The following is a 12,496-nucleotide window of genomic DNA, read 5'->3' as shown; positions in this document are numbered from 1 at the left end:
AAATACCGACGATTGTGACAAGTCATCTGTATTTTACGCTTTGGGAATGGGTTGGAATAAATGTATAAATGTGTTGAAAATAATAAACCTAAAAAAGCATTATCCTGATCTCTTTGGAAAACACTATGTGATGGCCACAACATGAAACTATTTTATTGTTGAATGATCAGTGATACTTTCATGTGTTTGTGTTGGAATGGATGGCTGGAGCCTCTGCTCTAAGCGTCTCTTACCACGGCGAGCGGGTTTATATTGGAGTCGATTGAGAACCCGGAGCATTTAATGAGGACGTGAAAGGGTACCTTTTGCCTCACTATGAGACGCCTGGGGGCGTGACGAATTGTCGGTATTTTACACTTTGGGAATGATAATGCTCTGGGATATATCTTATATGTTCTCTTGGATGTAGTTTGGTCTGTTTAACACGTTCTTCCTGCCACATGATGGTGTTTGTGTCTGCCCACTGGTGTCTTTCAACATGAACTTTTATTGAGAACAATCTGATCCTCACCCTCATTTTTCCCAGTGATAATGTATTTATATTAGCCTAACACCAGCTCCATCGCCAGACATCATTATGTCAGCTAGCCCAACTTCACCAACCCTCCAAATGTCATTTCTATTTTGTTTTCTGTCATTGTTTACTTCCAAAGTTATAGCAGAGCTTATCCTTTTAAGTTCTGTTAGAAATATTTCTGTCAGTACATGTCATGTTATCTTAAATCAGTTGAACTCAGTTCAATTTTTTATATAGCAACAGTCACCTCAAGGCTCTTTATATTGTAAAGTAAAGACCCAAGGTGAAAAATACCTTGCTAATGTCCTACTAACTTAAGATAGCTCTCCTAAACCTTGCAAATCCTCCTGCAGTTAACCTTTATTTTAACCATCAGTGGTGTGACTGACTTAACCAGCACATAACATCATGGTGGCTACGTTACATCTTTTACATGCAGTCTTTGCACAAACACTAGTGATGCTGAGTTCATTTGACTCAGGCCTGACTTGGGTTTGCAGTATTTTACAGGTTGTGTATAAAGCAAACAGATAATTCTGAATTCTTTCATTGATAACATGACCCACAACTTTTCTTACATGAGCTATGGAGACCTTTAAAATTTTCCCCTTGAAAAGAAGATGACCTATACAAGTTATCTTGGGTCCTGAGAAAAAAAATCAGGAGCTTCAGGGGAGAATTTAAATCATTTGTTGGGTAAAAACAACAGAAACACACAGTGCACTAAAGCAGAGTAATTCCTGGCAGACTTTCACAGTCTCCCTGGAGAAAGAGACAGTTCCCTGGTGGTGTTCCTTAAGGATAAGTCTCAGAGCTCAGAGGGAGGCTTGTATCAGCAGAGGAAAGTGGAGAGCCAAAAGCAGTCAGCTATAATGCCAGAGTAGGATCATGTATAAAGACATTCCTGATTTGATGTATATTTTAAGAAGTTTTGGCACATACCTGCATTTTCTTTTAATTATTTTTTTTCATCTTTTTATGTCCTAAGATTACAAAGACTCCTCTTTACTGTATTTTGCTTTGAGATGAGAGTTCTGTTTCTGGTATCTAATAAAGAGATACAGTAAATCTGGATGTCAAGAGAGTGCACCAGCAAAAGGTAATGGGCACTCAGTTATATGGCACATTAGCAGGTGCAGCACAGGCATCATCATCCATCAAAACAGAAAGCCGTCTTATATTTCTGTGATTGTTTTTCATGAAAGTAGAAGTGTTGCCGAGCAGTAGTAGATGGATTGCAAAAATGTTTATGTAATGTGGTTTCCAGGTTTGACCAATGAAAGACTGTTTTAGCATTTAACGACTCCCATTCAGTGCTGGTGTTAAAATGTTAATAAAACATGTTTTTCTGTAACTGCAGTTTACTGGGCACAAAAATGAACCGTTACCGAAATCTCTGTCTATTTAAAGTACACCATAATGTTAATGTAGTGTAGAAGTGTACTTATCTCTCCTGGGCTCAATTTGTTTCACCAGCGTGGACTATAGGTAGCTAAGGACTGCTCGTCTACATGCAGAGATTGTCTGTTGCCAGATGGAGGATTTCAAAGTATGTGATACAACCAGCCTGTGGGCTACTTTTGCTTGGGCTGTTGGTCCATTAGCCAGAAATGGACGGCAGCAAAGTTATAACATACAAAGAGCTAAAATGAATTAGAGCATGTAAAACAATGAAAGGTGAACAATTAAGAATGTGCTCAGAGTAGAACCGCTGTCAAAAAGAGCCTGCTGAGGTGGTTGAAGACTGGTCGCCTTACTTTAAAGGTTGGGAGGAGATGCCAATGTAGTCCTGTAGTCTGCTGGAGATATGTTATGACTCATCTGGCCTGGGAATGTGAGGATTCCCCCCCAGGAAGAACTTGAAATTGTTGCTGGGGAGAACAACATTTGGAATACTCTTCTTTGTCTGCTACCACCATTAGGAGGGGATAATGGATGTAGGAAAATACTATTCATTTAAAAAAAACACAGCCATCCTCATCCATAAAGACAGACTGCTCTTAATACTCCTATATTTCTGTGATTGTATGTAACGATCACAGAAATATATGTAACAACATAGTTAGACATTAGATAGACAGTTTATTTGGACTTTTCTAGATGTGTGTAATGTGGTTTCTAGATTTGACCAATAAAAGGACATCATGACTGAGACTGCTGTAGCATTTAAAGATTGCCATTCAGTGCTGGGTTTCAAATGTTAATAAAATCAATGTTTCTGCAACTGTGCAGTTTACTGGGCACAAAAATGAAAAATAACTGCAATCTCAGGCTCTTGATGTACACCATAATATTAATGTAATGTCTAAGTATCTTCTCTCTCATGGGCTCAATTCAGTGTTCTGTTTGGTTGCGAAAAATCAAAGTATGTGGTACAACTGGCCTGTGGGCTGCTCTTTCTTGGGCTGTTGTTCAAGGCTGGTCACCTGACTTTAAAGGTTTTGCAACTGGGAAGAGATGCCAGCGTAGACAGACCTATGCTATTTTCTATGCAAACATCTATAGCCTGCACCTCATAAGCTGACATTAGGCAATTTATTTGAGGTAACTAGTTTACACTTTTTAGAAAAAAAATATAAAGCTCTCTAATCATAACATAACTGTTTTTCAGTGGCACAAACACAATATTTCAGATCCAGTTCCCTCTGCACTTCATTGTTCTTGATTTAGAAGATTAAAAAAAAAGAAAGAAGATCCTACATTTGAATGAGATACATTGATGCTCTGGGAGACTTGTTCTCCCATTACAATCAACATACAAAATATGCCCTACTTCTATACCAAGCTGTTTTTGTATTTGTATAGCGTTTAAAAGATATTTCTTTTGCCCCTTTTGTTAGACCTTATGATATTTAGAACAAATACAGCGAGTTAAGCCTTAAGTTATTCTTTAACTCCAATTACAAAAATTTTGTGACACTGTGTAAACTATAAATAAAAACAAAGGGGTTTGCAATAGTAGGTAAAAAGATGGGAACTGAAGACACCAGCTGCTGAACCTTTGGGAGAGAAATTTTGTCCCATTCTGATGTGAAACAGTATGAACTGCATGATGCTACAAGAGCTGGACTGCAGGGAGACCAGTTAGCACCTGGGCTCTTCCACTACAAAGCCATGCTGTTGTACTGTAACAGATGCAGTTTGCAGTTTAGCAATGAACTGCCGAAAAATGCAAGGACTTGAGAAAGACATTGTCTACATGGGAGCATATGTTGCTATAAAAACCCATACATACTTTACAGGATTAATGGTGTCTTTTCAAATGTGCAATAAATACAATATAATTATGCCTGTTTTAATGCCATGCCACCTGATGGTCTGAAAATCACAGGAATTCAATACTGATTTCTGGCCTAATTCCTTGCACACAGAGATTTCTTGAGATCTGTGGAGAAATCCACAGATATTTTTTTAGATGATAACATGAATGACATATTAAAAAAGGTTTGAATTTTTACACTGAGCAATATTATTCTGAAATTATTCCACAACTTGTCATGCAGTTTTTTGTAGATTGGTGAACCTTTGCCCATCTTTATTTCTGACACACTCTGCCTTTCAGTGGTGTTTAAACTTTTTCTGGCCCACCCACATATAGAAATCACCAAGAGTAAAAGAAAGCTTTGGGATGAATTTCAACAAACAAGCTTAGCACTATTTTTTGCTTCCATTCATGAATCATATTCATGCATTCATTGTATCACTTCATGGTGTAAGTTGAACAGCATTTACTGTATTTAAAAAATAAATAAATAAGTAAGTAATAAGTAACACGCAGCAGCTACACCAGCAGGGATCCCAACAGTGGATCATCAGCCTCCATCTCATTATTAACATCCTCGTCTGTCACACAAACTCTCTCCATGTCCTCCATCACAGCATCCATAAATTTTCCATGTGGTCTTGAGCTTTTCTTCCTTCGACTCCATCTTCTCCATCCTTGTATGAATGTGAAACTTTGATATGTTAATAACACAAATAACTACTTTCAGCTGGTGCCTTATTTTCTAAGGGGTCGCCACAGCAGGTGAATCTGCACGTTTGATTTGGCACAGATTTTACACTGGATGCATCTCCTGATGCAACCCTTTGATTTACCTGGGCTTGGGATCAGCACTAGGAGTACACAAGCTTTTGACCCGTTCTCCTCCTGCTCTCAAACCAGGGATCTTTTTCATGTTAGGCAAATGTATTATTAGAGGTGGAGGCTGCAATATAAAGTATCTTAACCTGACATTCTTGAAATATAATTACACTAAACAGTAAGAGTGCAGGTTGTATTATAGAGTCAGTATCCCTACCCAAATTTTATTAAGTGCTGCCAGTTCAGCCTATTTTTAATCCATGATATTTGCTTTGTTGTCCATGCCTTCAGACCCCACCTGGGAGTTTGAGAACCACTGCTTTAAATGGATATACCGTTTGCCGAAGCTCAGAGTGCTTCTACTGAAGAAGCAGATTGTATGAAAGGGCTGCGAGTGTTTATCTTCATTGGCACAATGAAATCCAGCACATATTGTGGGATGTGTTTGGGTACATTTAAGCACTGAACTTACAATAAAACCACCATGCACTTCCCTTCATAAAACCTCCCAGATGGTTTAATCATTCAGTATTTTGTGCTTTGAAGTGCTTGAGGATTTCCTGAGATTATTTTATACACGCCATATGGGGAATTATTTCTGGAGCAGCATTTATAGTGATATGCTGGTATAGCTTAAAATTACATAACAGATGGTGTGCATCACTGCAAGTGAGTTTTATGTAAATGTGATGACTAATGTTTTCAAGTTGTCCCTGCATGTGAAATGAGGTGGTGAAACACAGTGGCCCTTCTATGTCTCAGTCTCTGGTGTGGATTTTTTTAGAAGCAACTTCTGACAAATGGGATCGTTAAGAGCAGATTTAGGTGGATAAATATGGCAGGATTAGCCATTTCTGTTCAGAGTCACAAATTAAGTCACAATTACTAGACTAAAATTAGATTATGAAATGCAGACCCGTAATTATGGGATTCTAAACAGTAACTAGAAAGTAAATAAACAATATCTCTATTTTAATTAATAAAACTATTATTTAAAATGTCCTCGCTGTGTTCACAATTCTTTATAAAAATGAATATTAATAATTATCATGCACTCATCTGATCAATTCTGACATTGTCTCTGTCTCGCTTTCAGATATAACAGCAAATCTGCAAAGACAGATTTGGCTTATCCATCCATTTGCTTCCCTTTACCCAGTTCATGTTCATGTTGAGCAGGCTGTGATTCTGTGTGCATTTTTTGAACGCTTTCAGGAGCACAAGGGTTCATTGTTGATCAAAGTGCACCAGTTTATTCACTGACATTTTAACACAGTGACCTATTATGAGTCACTTGTCTAACTCGGTTGGCCTGAGGGAAGAAGTTTTTTACTTGAAAAACATCCAAGAGTTTATATTTTTTCAGAGTGGGATTGTGTTCTTGTTATAATAAATATAAACGTGACTAATTTAATGGTGTCTCTTGTTTTATTACTTTGTAACTGAGTCACACAGGTAATAAATTAAGGCTTGTTAAATGTGAAGAAAAAATTTAAAAATAAACAAGCACACAGCTGAAACCCAGTCACAATGTTTGATTACTTCACATCTAATGGAGATTTATTCATTTAAACACTGTTATCAAACTGCATGTCTGATCCTAATTCTCAAAAGATGCTGGCTGTACATTACAGCAGCGGTCCCCAACCTTTTTTGCCTCACGGACCGGTTTATGCCCGAGAATATTTTCACGGACCGGCCTTTAAGGTGTCGCGGATAAAACTAGTACCGGTACCGAAAAAAAGAAGATTTATTCATAACACACGTGAAAAGACCCAGAAAAACCGAGTTAACGATACAAACGATAACAAAATAACGCTGAAAACCGATAAAAACCCTGAAAACCATACATTTCACACCTGAGCCAAAACTCTCGCGGCCCGGTACCAAACGACTCACGGACCGGTACCGGTCCGAGGACCGGGGGTTGGGGACCACTGCATTACAGCACTGGTGTTTCATAAGGCTCAGGGTTTGTGTTTAAAAATAAATCTTTTGTTAGTATTTATGCATGTAGCCACCCTGGAGGAAATCGTTGACTTTAGAGAAAGTCACACTACAGAACGAGAAAAGAAGCCATGTAAAGCTTGTGAGGTAGGAGAATCCATGCAGAGACATGTGGCAAAGTAATAAAAGCCCAGGATGAAACAAATTTTACATTTTATATTGATTAAGAAGTAACCTGCATTCATTTCTAATCACTGCAATCAGTAGCTACTGATCACTTCTGCTTGGTTCCAGAGAAAGATGTTTGTAGTGTTTGTACAATACCTTTAATACTACACTGTTCCTTTCTCCCAATACAGTGTCAGTAACCCAAATGATAAAAATACTCAGGGCACGAGGAAAATTCAGAAACACTTCACAGTGTGTTATTGTAGGAATTACTGTTGGTGAAGGACAGTTAATCTGCCAGAGAAACTAAACTAATAATGCTGCAACCATCAAAATCCATATTCTAAAGTTAAGATACAGTAAAGAACAATAAAGAGATAAATAATTAGAATTGATCAGTAACTGCACTGCAATTAGTTTTTTACACTGGCTCTAAAAGTCGTTATTTTAAACCTAATGGGTAAAATGAACAAATCCATCACTTTTACGGATTAGACGTGCAAAGCATCACCATTTACTAACATTTTTACCAGCTGACATTCTGGCAAATCCTCTTATTCACTTTCCTACAGAGAGTTAGATGACAAGATCAATACTAAAACCATGTCTTTCCATTAAATACAGAAGACAGCAAGCCTAATTTGGCACAGAATCAAGGCACAATGGGAAACCACTAGCACGGCCCTGTCACAGGTTCACAAAAATATGATGTTATACAAGAAGCCTCGTATACAACGTGAGGTTTTTTTAATAGAGCTATTGAAAGAAGGTGAAACAAGGGAGTGTATGAGACTTGTTCTATGACTGACTGGTTGATTTGGTTTGTGCGTGCTTAGAATTATATGTAAAGTAAAAGCCTATTTCTTTCTCTACAGGTAGAGTCTAATAACATATACTCTCTAAGGAAAGAGAATTACGAGTACTTTTCCGAGGGCTGTACATACTTGCCCTGTTTCTTCTAGACTTTAAGATCAGGAGACAGCTTGTATTTAATTCACTTCAGTTCAATTCAGTTGTTTTTATATAGCGCCAAATCACAACAACAGTTGCCTCAAGGTGCTTTATATTGTAAGGTAAAAGAGAAAAGCCCAACAATCATATGACCCCCTATGAGCAAGTGCTTTGGTGACAGTGGGAAGGAAAAACTAACTTTTAACAGGAAGAAATTTAATTAGGTTAAATATTAAATTTACCGTTTAGATTTTAGAATTTTTCCATTTCATTATTTATTTAAGTCAAATGAAAAACATTTAGTATGTTCATTATTATTAAGGCACTGGTGAGCACGGCTTTGGTTGGAACTTTTTGGAGACTTTGTTCTCTGTTCTTGGACCTGTTTAGTTTTCTCTGGATGCCCCAGTTTCCTCTGAAGGTCAAAAATAAATATAATCAAATAAATGAATAAAGAAAGAAAGAAACAAATGGTACCAACAGTAACTAACCAACAGTCATTCTTTTTTGAGAATGTAATTAAATTACATGAACTTGTTGCTCTGACTGACTTTGTTAAGACACTAATGTTTAGAGTTAATAATAAAACAAGACTTGCAGCTTCTGTATGAGCTTCTTTCTACATGGTGTTTTGCCAAGCTGCGTACTACCAAACACTAGGCTTACATGATATATTATTAACTGCATTTTTCTGTCACCTAATAACAGTACAACAATTATTCTTTAGTAAAGAAAGATGTTTCAGTTGTTTAATCTCATTAAAAACTGCAGGGTTTTAAGCAAGCAATGACTGGCTGTGAAATTATTCTTTTTTTCTTTACGATTGTTTGGAGCCGGTCTCATGACTTGCAGTTTGTAATGGTGTGTACTGAGAGATGCTGTTTTCAGATGACTTCTGGGTATGTACTGAGGTTTGGGCCTATAAAAAGCCCAATGTTACCAGCAGCGCCTTTAAACTGCAAACAAAGCAGTCTTTTATGTGCTTCCACAGCAGAAAGAGAAGTTCATGCTTTTCAGAGGCTTTAAGAGTAGTGCTTCATTGGATGATCAAAACAGTTTTATAGCCATCATCCTTGCGTCTTGTCTTCACTAAGGTTTCTGGCCGTTCAGTTGTCTTCATTTTTTCTGTGTTCAGTTTTGGGTCTTGCCATTTAGACTTTTAGCCCTCAACATGAGTAAGTGTCACAGTGAACTGACTCAGAAGGAGCAGGAGATGCTGAAAATTCGGCGGGACAGCGACACAAAGGCGGCCGAACTTGTCAAGATGGAGAGGATGCTCCAGCAGACCAAGAACCTGCTGGACAAGAAGACAGAGTCTGGTTCGAAGAGCATGGGATACCAGGAGAACATGGGTGAGTGTTACAAACAAGGCTTTCTAACTTCATATTTTCACTTTCAAAAATTCTCGCTGCTGATCGCAGTCAGTGACATCGTTTTATGTTCCTTGCCTCAGTGGAGGACCTGGAGGAAAAGGTGCGCTCCACCAGACGATACAGGAGAAACTCCCTCCATCACACGCAGATGCTGGAGAGCCAGATGAAAACTGTGAAAGGTGAGCTGGTGGGCACCCTGGACCACCTTCAGGAGCTGAGGAACGTCCTACGGCGTTCACAGCAGAAGGCAGAAGAACGCAAGGCTGCAATGGAGAAGCTGGCTGCAGGGCTCAGGTGAAGAACCTTTGACCGCAATAAACCTGAAATCCTACATCCTGTCAGAAAGGCTGTGCAGAATTCACATCTAACGAGATGGCACCCAGTCACCGGTGAAATGATAGAGGAAGAAAGTGCTTTCACTGTTTTTTTTCCATCTCAGCAGTGAGGCTGTAAATCTTCATCATTTGGACTTGAATCATGAATATGATTCAGCTGCTCTTCCTTCACTTTTTCATTAATCTCAGTAAGTCTCATAGTAATATAGTAAATTTAAAGCATCTGATTCTTTGTACCTTCTGAAAGTATTTGAAAGATGATTAACCAACAGTGTTTATGCGACTGGGAAAAACACATTACACATGTCTTCATAGATATTAAATTATACATGTAGTTCTTCACATTACTAAGAAGTACCTTTTAAGCCTGATATATGGAACTTAGGCTTGCATTAGATCCCTCATTTCAGAGGCAACGATGAGTCATATTATCTCCTAGAAAGATGTCCTGAACTCTTCCACAGTCATATGTTCCTCTTTGTATGAGAAGAAAAACTGTCACTGATATACAGTAAACCTTATATTTATCTTACATTTCTTTAAATCACATTTAATGAATATATCCCTGTTAATTAATAATATTTAGGTTTTTACTGAAATCAGAATTTGAATTTATTAGTAAGTCAGTCAAGACATTACTGAAGGTAGTATTATTGTTACTACCATTATTCATAACTTATTCGAATGAGAGTTCTTACTCAAACTATTATGAATTGCTGCTACATATTAAAATGATCAACAGCACATAGATTTATATCTTTGTCTGAATAGTAGAGAAAAAAATGTTTGTTGATGATTTATTGCACACAAGTATAGAATTATGCAATTTAACTTTAAACATTTTGCCACCGATGGTCTGAAGAATTATAGGAATGACCCTTTTGTTAACAGTGACCCTTATCAACTGCACTGCACTCACTATGTTCAGTGCAAAGCCGAAGTTTCCAGTGTTTCAACTCCCTCTGGGATCAATAGGCTGTTTCTGTCTGTTTCCTGTGGTGAGTCATCTGAAAGCTGTATTTGTGCCTTCCCTGTGGCTGGGATGTTTGCTAATTTAGTACAGCTTGTTTCACAAAGCATCACATGCTGTGAAGCCGAGAGGGGATTTCATCTGCTGGTTTTACTTTTCTGTTGTTGATGCTTTCTGCTTGATCGTAACTTCCTTCATACTTTTGTCCCATGTAAAGTATGATTTCGATATTATGAACATTGCACAAATACATATGAATGAGTCTTTAGGTAAAAAAGTGCTAAAAGTAGAACACTGAAGGTGATTTATGATGACCTGGAAAGTAAACAAACCCATATGAGGCCATAACATATTCACAGATCATCACACAATGTTCCTGACAGATTAATTTTTCAAACTGAATTACAAAGAATTGGACTGTTTTCTGTTATTTCTCCCTTTCAACTGGTGCAGAAGTCTGTTTGAGACAGATATAGCAATGAGCCCACAGGGGACACTGGAGACATCTCTGGAAAAAAGCAAGCTGCATCGTTCTTCCTCTCCTGCTTTAGACCACACATTAGGATTTGATTGCTTGTATTGTAATCAGTTTGACGCATTCAGAAATGTCTAGATAAGCTTTTGTCCAAAACAAAATAATAAACTGCTTTATAAATATTCTTCTCAGCCTGTGGCACAACATTCATTTCCTCCATCCATATGTTGAAGTATCCTTGAAGTAGATTTATTGTGGTTTCTATATATTACATCATAGCAAAGAAAATAGTTCTAAGGTAACAATCTTCTGTTGGCTTCTGACAGTGAGCGTATCTCTGTTCTTGTCCTGTAGACCTCATTCAACTCATTCTCACTGGCTCCAGAGTCATCACCATCTCTAAGCAGCATATCACATCACATTTCTGCAAATCAGTTGCATGCTGTGTGGTCAAATGTTTGTGCAGGTTGGAGGTATTTCTTCTATTTGTTCTGTGTCAGTGTTGGGGTGATTACTCAAAAAGTAATGTATAACACAGAGAATATTTCTCTTAAAAGTAATGCAATACGTTACAGTATTACTCATAGCATCACACTACTTGTTACATTCTTTCATGTCACTGTAAAATGACCAGTTAACACACCTATCCAAATACATGTCCTCAAGAGGATACACATTTGATCTTTCTCTTAGTATTTAGGTATGAACACAAAACCGACAGCACAAAGCAAAATGAAAACCAGCACAAAGAGACTTATTGCTACAGTGATTCTACTTTAGAAACATCAGCAACAGGTAGAAATGAAGCTTAACTGCTCATCAGTGTGTTACCTGTTGAAGTTCAGGATCTGGCAGCTGGACTGGGGTCAGCATTCACTCAGCTTTTACGTCACTCTGGGTTCTTGGCTAGCTTAGCATTAGCGTGCTGTCTATACAGATGCTTGCAAAGAACTGAAGTTGTTTTTGCAGCAGTTGTTTCTGCCGTGGATGCCGTTTCCGATCTACCATCACAGTCTCATCCTTTTGTGCAATAAAAATAAAAGTAATGTCCATATCCACACTGCAGACTATGCCACTATGAACCTAAATCAGCTGACTGTACCACAAGTGCAAGTGGAACAGATAAGCGGGATAGATAGTGTAGAAATGTTTAGCTTATTTTAGAGTTTAGACATGTAGGAATGTTTAGTTTGTTTTAGAGTTTAGAAATGTGTTAAGATAGAATGTAGAATTATGGTAGAGACACTGAAACTGCCCTGGATATAAATAAAGGCCTGATTGTGTCATGAGCTTAGAAGTAGATTTGTAACTGGATAACTGTGGTCTGGAGGGGTGATGGTATTTATGGCCCCTAGGAAGAGACACATACCCACAGTGTTTTAACTGATATACTCCCACACCTATATGCACACTCACTCACGTGCACGCACATACCAGGTATGCACACACAGTCACTCACGAGCACTCACATAGACACGTGGGTACGCGCACACACAGGCACTCACGTGCTCGTGTACATAGACACAGACACAGAGTTTGCAGCACACTGTGGGGGATTTATGATGGGGTCGCCTCTATAAAGCTGCCTGGAACTAACAAAGGGGTGAAGATTGTTTCAGAGGGACACCGGCCTCGTCTTCCCTTCTAGAAGTGCATGCTTAAATGAAGATGAATAA

Source organism: Oreochromis niloticus, linkage group LG23, assembly GCF_001858045.2.
Source record: "Oreochromis niloticus isolate F11D_XX linkage group LG23, O_niloticus_UMD_NMBU, whole genome shotgun sequence".
Lineage (NCBI taxonomy): Eukaryota > Metazoa > Chordata > Actinopteri > Cichliformes > Cichlidae > Oreochromis > Oreochromis niloticus.
This window is presented reverse-complemented; position numbering follows the sequence as displayed.